The sequence below is a fragment of the Sardina pilchardus genome, chromosome 6 (genome assembly GCF_963854185.1).
Source record: "Sardina pilchardus chromosome 6, fSarPil1.1, whole genome shotgun sequence".
In the NCBI taxonomy this organism is placed as follows: domain Eukaryota; kingdom Metazoa; phylum Chordata; class Actinopteri; order Clupeiformes; family Clupeidae; genus Sardina; species Sardina pilchardus.
The window spans coordinates 17,709,342-17,716,971 of record NC_084999.1 but is presented as its reverse complement, the minus strand read 5'-3'; positions in this window follow the sequence as shown (position 1 = coordinate 17,716,971).

Below are 7,630 nucleotides of genomic sequence, written 5' to 3'. Positions count from 1 at the left end.
TGCACCAGCCACCCCGAGTGGCCCTGAATGGGAGAGGGAGGAGCAGGCGGCCTGGGGAGGAGGAGGAGGAGGAGGAGGAGGAGGAGGGGGGGGGGGGGGGGGCAGGACTCCTCCGCAGGCCGCTCTGATCTTTCACTTTAGCTCCTGAGAAACTCGCCAGCGAAAGTGGTTAGGCACCTTAGGGTTCTCCTCCCTGGGCCCTCAATCTCTCAGTGAAGAAAAAAAAACAATAACAAAAAAAAGAACAATAACAACAATGCACAGGGCCGTTATTCTTACAGGGAGGTGCCGATTCTTATTTTTCTTTCCTTTTTTAATGGATTGGGAAAACAAGAGTCCATGTATGCTCAATACACATCACCTTTGCCTTTGCAATACACATGTGGTCGCTCGCGTTCCCTCTCCCCCTCACAACGACGTATGTGGCTGCTGTGGAGGAGGAGTCCTGTCAAAGAGGAGAGAGGAGAGAGAAAAAGAAAAACAAACACACATTTCAACGGGATGAAAAAAAAAAGTTTGGGGGGTGACGTCAAAGAGTTTTCGTGCCATCAGAATCTCAGACTCCACCAACACCTGACTGTGACGACAAATTACTTCAGAGGGCAAGAGCGCATTTCAGAAAACATTTCCCCTTTGAACTTTTCCCGCGTAATCATTAACTGACTCACTGTTGTCGCTGTTCTATTTCTAATTTGTCATCCAGTTGTTCGTCCACAGAGACATATGTATGTTCATTATTAACCGACTAAAGTAAGAGCAGGGCAGTGATTTTTTTTTCACACTCAGCACTCTCCTTTTAGTTGGCTGACACAAGTCTGCCTCCTCTGCATCTTGTTTAGAAATGTGTGCAAATGTTCTTGATGAGCTCAGCTTCTCTTGTCCTGAGAGACGAGGTTAGTGATGGTTTGGTGTGTGTGTGTGTGTGTGTGTGTGTGTGGGGGGGGGGGGGGGTTCTCTCTTTCCTGCTCTGTCTCTATCTATTGCTCTCTCTTTCTGTCTCCCTCTCTCTGAGTTTTATTGGGTCTCCTAAACTCATCAGTACCTTGCCATTTAGTGAAAGTCAAATAATGGAGTCACTAATTGGTCACTTGCATGCAGGTAGAGTGGGAGGGGATTAGGGTCACCGTCTGTGAGGACAAACATCTACCTGAGTTTTGTCAAGTTGGACGAATATTCAAGAAAGAATTGATCTCGACAAATCAATCATTGTTGTGAGAATGTGGAAAATTTGAACACGCTCCAAAAATCTCGGGAGTGTGCTATGTGGATCCATTGCACATTACTGTATGTTGCAGAGAGAATATCCTACTTCAGACATCAGAACTCACGATATTGCATGGGTGAACTTAATGCCATTTCTTCTGTAATGGACGTGGAAATGATTGCCTTATAAAATGAAAAAAAAAAAGTGTGTTGAACAATTGCCTTTGGTGTTGGCCAATTATTTGTTTGTCCCCAGGAAACTGTAGACATTTAAAGACATCTATAGGACAGCTTTTTTGGGGGGAGCCATACACAACTTTACACATTTCCAGTTGACCTCTCTTCCATTGTGCTGGTCGTCCCTCTTCCCTCCCAGAAGAGCCCGGCGCAGGAGGGGCCTTAAGCGCAGCTCCAAAAAGAAGGCTTATAGAAGTGAAACTATGCCTCCGTTCATGCAGCATGTTTTTAAAAGACAACGGAGCTGATTTTCCCCGCAGGATGAATCATTCCTGAAGGGAAAAAAGAAAAACAAAACAAAAAACACCAGGTTCTGGATGAGCTGCTAAGAAAGAAGTCAAGGAAAGAAAGGATAGAGAAAAGGGGGGAAAATGAGAGTAGGGTTGAGGGAGAGAGAGAGAAAAAAATCCCATAGGGTCCTTGCACTCCCTGCGGAGCGCTTGGCCCACGGGGTCTTTCTCTGCTGACCACTGCCTGGGCCTGCCCCCCTCTGGCCCATTCAGCGCTGGACAATGCGTCCAGGCCGTGTTATTTGAGGCACTAAAGAGCCATCCCTCCTTAGTGGCCGCGCACAATGGCCTCCCCATCGAGGCCTTTCTTCATTTCACCTCCCAAATGACAGGTTTCATCCTCTTTCCCCTGACCTGAGGGAGGAGTAGGGGCCTGCCCACCACCTTTCTCCTAAAACAACTCCTCCACCCACCCCCAAACTCATCAAGCACCCCGCGACTACCCCCCCCCCCAGCTTCTCCCTTTTGGAGACGCCTCTCACACCAAGATCCCCACTCACTCTCTACAGTCTTCCCTGACAGCTCTTTACAGTAGATGACTGAGTCATCAATTGTATGTCACCGCTTCGTGCTTACATCTAACATACTCAACCCAGATGTTGACATCTCCGCCCCTTCATATTATCTTTGAATTAAAAAAAAAAATCCTGTTGTGGCTAATCATGGATTGTGAATATGACAAGATGTGCGTTTGAGTGGGAAGGGGCTTGAGACACACGGTGTGGAGGGATCCTGGGCGGCAGGACTGCTGAATGATCTGGTAATGACAGGCTTTCTTCTCTCCCCCGCGCCTTCTCCTGGAGAGAGAGGTGCATTCCACGGAGATTGGCTCTTGAGCCCGACCCGATCCCGTATGGAAGAGTAAACAAACAAACACACGGGTGCGTGCACACACGGACATCAACCTGAGCCAAAACAGTGTAGTGTGCCACAACATTAAGATGGCACAAAGGGGGTGAACGATGGTTTGTATGCCCCCCCGTGCCTCTGGTGGTGGGGTGTGGGTGTAGAAGGAGGGTAGGGGGAGGGGTGGGTGGGGGGGGGGGGGGTTGTTTCTGTCAGGAGTGGTGAGAGCTGGGGGGTATGACAGCTCTTCCTGCTCTTAAGAATCACTTGAGCTGATACAGTAAGTGGGCGCAGACACAAAGAGGAGTGCGAGAAAGCCGCCCCAGCGCGGCGACAAGGGTGAGCAGTTTAGCTGCAGGGGCACAAGAGGAGCACCAGGACAGGACAGGAGTGGCCCTCTCCTGCCGTCTCCACGTCTCCTGGGTGGTGCTGGGGTTGGGGGGGGGGGGGTTAGTACCTCTGTAGTGTGTGTGAGTGTGTGTGTGTGTGTGTGTGTGTGTGTGTGTGTGTGTGTGTGTGTGTGTGTGTGTGTGTGTGTGTGTGTGTGTGTGTGTGTGTGTGTGTGTGTTGGATGGGCATGGAGGGGGGTGGGGGGAGGAGGATTTTATGGTTGACCTTCTCCTCACGCTTTTGTGAGCCTCTTCACCCCATGTCGATTCTCTTGACCTACTTGGCCATCCAGAAGCAAGCCACTTAAAAGATCGAGCTGTAATACCGCCGCACCCGCTCAACGCACATCTGTGCGTTTGGTGTCGCTAGATGCTAATTTGCTCATTGAAGTTTTTTTTTTCGCAGGTGCAGAATTTAAAAAAGGGAGGTGGGGATTGGATTTTAAGAATGTGTTCAGTGTTTGATTTGTGGTGCTAAAAAACAAGCTTCATGCTTGTGAATACTGGTAAAGAGGTTTATAATTTCTTTAACTATGGTGATACAGTATAACAATCACAATGTGGATTTCACAAGTAAGGTGTTAATCTATGTTGCAATTTATATACAGGTAGCTATTGCTATTATTAGTATTCCATTAGACATTCATATAAGTGCATGACTATCAGTATATTTAACTTGTACATAATATTGATTTAATGCATACAGAAAATCCTTTCATGGTCTCCATCAAAGATAATTGTGAAAATTCTTTAAAAAGTTTCACATTTCCTTGTCTTGGCCTGGAAAAAGTTACTCCATTACTTTTATTCTTTCAATCATCAAACAAACGAAAACAACTCTTATTGTCATAAGTGTGGAATGTGGATGGGGTCCCAGGGCACTGTTTGGCGGTCTGTAATCATCAATATGAAATAATACCGGGTTTCTGGTGCTCTCTCAAGAGCCTCTGGCTTTGCCTTGCCGCAAGAGAGCAGCCTGCTGGAATTCTCTGGGTGCAGATTGTGCACTTAAGACTGTGTGGAGATCCCTTCCTGCTGCTGGATGGGAGAGGTTTTCTGCTCAAATGAGCCCAAACAAAAAGAGCTGTGAGAGTTAGGGGGTGTTGTTTGTGCGAGCGCACATGTGTGTATTGTGTGTGTGTGTGCATGTGTGTGTGTGTGTGTGTGTGTGTGTGTGTGTGTGTGTATTGTATCTGAGATTGTGTGTAAGTGTGTGTGTGTGTGTGTGTGTATTGTGTGTGTGCATGTGTGTTGTGTGTGCGCATGTGTATTGTGTGTGTGTGTGTGTATTGTGTGTATATTGTCTGTGTGTGTGTGTTGTGTGTGTGTGTGTGTGTGTGTGCGTGTGTGTAGTAGTCGGGATAGAGGAGAAGGTATAGAGGTGGCGGGGGTGGACTCTAGGGGGAAGCTGTTGCTGTGTTTTGTAAACAGGCCGAAGGCTGATGGCAGCCCGGCCCCAAAGAGAGGGAAACGGAGAAATGGGGAGGAGGGGTGTGTGTGTGTGTGTGTGTGTGTCCGTTGGGGAGGGGGGGGGGGGGTCTGTCACAGTTAGGCAGCCAAGCGTGCCCACGTTCCGGTGCCCGGTTACTGTAAACTGAACACAGGAAAAAGGGAAGGGAGAGGAAGCGAAGCCATCACCGGTGCCTGGCAAGACACGAGAGGCGACTGGCGCGACAGATCCCACACACACGAGCACCGGCGTGGAGAGAAAACAACACTACAGCAACCTACCCAAAGAGCACAGGCGCAGGCAGCGGCAGGGTAGCTCTTCCCACACACCACCTGAGGGGTGTAACAGGAGTCCGTCCCCACGTCCACGGGGGCCTTCGGCGGGGTTAATGACCGCAGAGTGAGGGGAGCGAGATCAGAATAATCACCTCACACCTTATCTGATGGTGACAGCAACACACTTTATTCATTCACCACCAGAGCGTTTCCATCCACTGGGTATAAACTCTCAGTTAATTTATTAGTGTTAATTACACCAGAAGTTTGGTTATTCTATGAATTAGACATGAGAGAGATCAACAAAACAAAGTTTCAGAGCAAGAGGAGAGAAAAGGTTGTAAAATTGTTAAGTAAAATTGAAAAAAAGAAATTCTTGACTTTTCAGCAGTCACTTGGCATAATAAGAGTTAACCTCATTCGCTTCATCCCCGTTTTTCTTTTAAAAAAAAAAAAAAAAAAAACTTCATTTCGAAGCGCTAATAAAAATAAACTGCTGGGGCCCTGGTCATTTATTTTGAGAGGGAACGCCGACTCAAAGTTCAGAGCCGAGTGAAAGAACGGAGGTCACCGGGGAACAAAGACCAGAAGACGGACGGGTCAGATGGCCTGGTGTCCGAGCTCCTTCAGCTGACGCTGTGCAGGAGAGTGGCGCTGCTTGTATAATCGAGGATATGTTTTGTCCGCAAGTGTAGGGTAGAATATATCACGCGGCCCTGACAGACTAACAATAGATCACGCTTTGTCCGAGCCAAAAGTGAGGCGCTTTGGCTCTTTTCAGATGGCCCATGCATCTGGCCTGCCGCAGATTAACCCTCCATTCACTGGTCAGCTTTTCTCGCTGACCTTTTTGTCCAGCTTTTGAGCACACACACACACACACAGATACACGCATTCACTCTCACACATACACACACACTTATACAAACACACACACACACACACACAAACACACACATACACAGACACACAATCAGTCCCCAAGGTCCAGGCAGGGATATCCAGGTGAAGAGCCTTATCCTGAGATCTGCCCAGCACTGACCCAATGGGAAAGAGTTATGGCCTTGGGGGATGACCAGAGCCACCCTTAAAACCTGCAGCAGGATGTGGCATGTGCTGCTATACACTTACTCCCAGAGCCAGGCGAGGGGTATTTTTGGAGCTTCAGTGCTCATCAGTCAGACGGCCAGTTGTGAACTTATTTCTCCGTCTCCTTGATTTATGAATGGGAAGGAGAAAGCGGAGCCCGAGAAGAACAATAACAAATCTGAGTTTCTCTAAGGCAGTGCTGGAAATCAGAGCTGGAGATTAATTGAGTGGGGGATTCTGATGAGAAGCGTGTGAGAGCAGTTCAGTCACTGTTGTTATTGGGTGATTTTAAGAAGGATGTTAATTTCAGTCTGGCTTGCATAAGAACAGAGTTTATTCAGGGCTAAATTCCAGTTTTCCGCTTAAACTGTTGTTCAACCAAGGAGCATATAAAAAGTGCCCAAAAGTTAGACAAAAATACTTTTCACACCATACTTTTTTTAGCGTTTGAAACCGTTCTCTCACAGTCTGTACTCTGTTACCCTGAAGTCTCGATCGGTTCACCACCACTTTTAAGATAAAACAGATCTGAATACCGAGCACATGTTTACCTATCACAAACTATGAAGCCAAGAACATCAGAAAATGAAAGCGTTGCTGTAGTTTGACTAAAAATCCTTACAGTTGTCCTTCTCTCTCTCCTCTTTTCAGTTAATTCTTTTTAAAACTCTTTTCTTCAACATGAATGGGCACAATAGGATTTCTGATGACTTATACACAAGCACTGCTCACAATACAGTCATCTCTCTCTCTCTCTCTCCCTCTCTCTCTCTCTCTCTCCCTCTCTCGGTGTTGACGAACGCCTGTGGTGTAAACTCATTCCAGCGTTAAATGTCTCGGGCCGCATCATCCTGAGCCGGACCCTGTTGTTTCCCAAACAAGGTAATGTCCTGTCATGTGACCCCCTTCTCTCCCTCACCCCACCTGTGTAGACTTTTCTCTTAATCCCCACTGATCCTCTCTCTGCTTTGAATACTCGGACTACTGAGTGTAACTAATTCTCCCACACAAGGATATTGTCTTCCCTTCTCCTGCTTTTGTCTTGCTCTTCACAGCTACTCATTCATTGCTTTCATTAGTTAGCAGAGTGGAGAGTGAAAGAAGAGAGGGAGAGAGGGAGAGAGAGAGAGAGAGAAAAAAAAACCTTTCAAATTAAAAGACTTAATGAGCTATTGCCATCACCCCAACGTTTAATTGTTTTCTGGTGCCTTTCCCTTTCCTTTCACAGACACAATAGTGGGGAACAGTTGAAACTAATGAATATCATCTCTCAACTTCGCAACTCTTCGTTAACGTCCCGATGACAATGTATTCCTTGTCCTGAACAGCGGCGAGTGAGCTCTCGTTGAATGCCTCCGTTGAATTGAGATGCTGCTCTAATCCCCTGGTTTGGTAAATACCATTTGTAGCATGTAATGATCATTGGGAACTCTTCCCACTGAATCGGAGATGAAGCTGTGCATTTTACACAGTGTAATCACACTGACTCCAGACCACTTTTATGGCTGCAACAAATGTGGAACAGACTCTCTCTACCCCCCCCCCCCCCCCCACCACCACCACCACCACCACCACCACCACCTCTCTCTCTCTCTCTTTCTGTCTGTCTGTTACTCTCTCTCTCTCTCTCTCATTCTCACCACCTCTCTCTACCTCTCTGTGCGTAAACGGCACCCCTTCCAGCAGGGAGTTTGTTGTACAGCCGCAGCGACAATCCCTGAGAGACGCGAGGGCCCGATGGGGGCTTTTTCAGACGGCCATTTGGCGCTCTCCGAGCCTGACCTCTTGACCTCTCTGCCCGGAGAGGGTCAGCTGCGCACAGGAGAGAGGCTCCAGCCCAGTCGCGTAAAT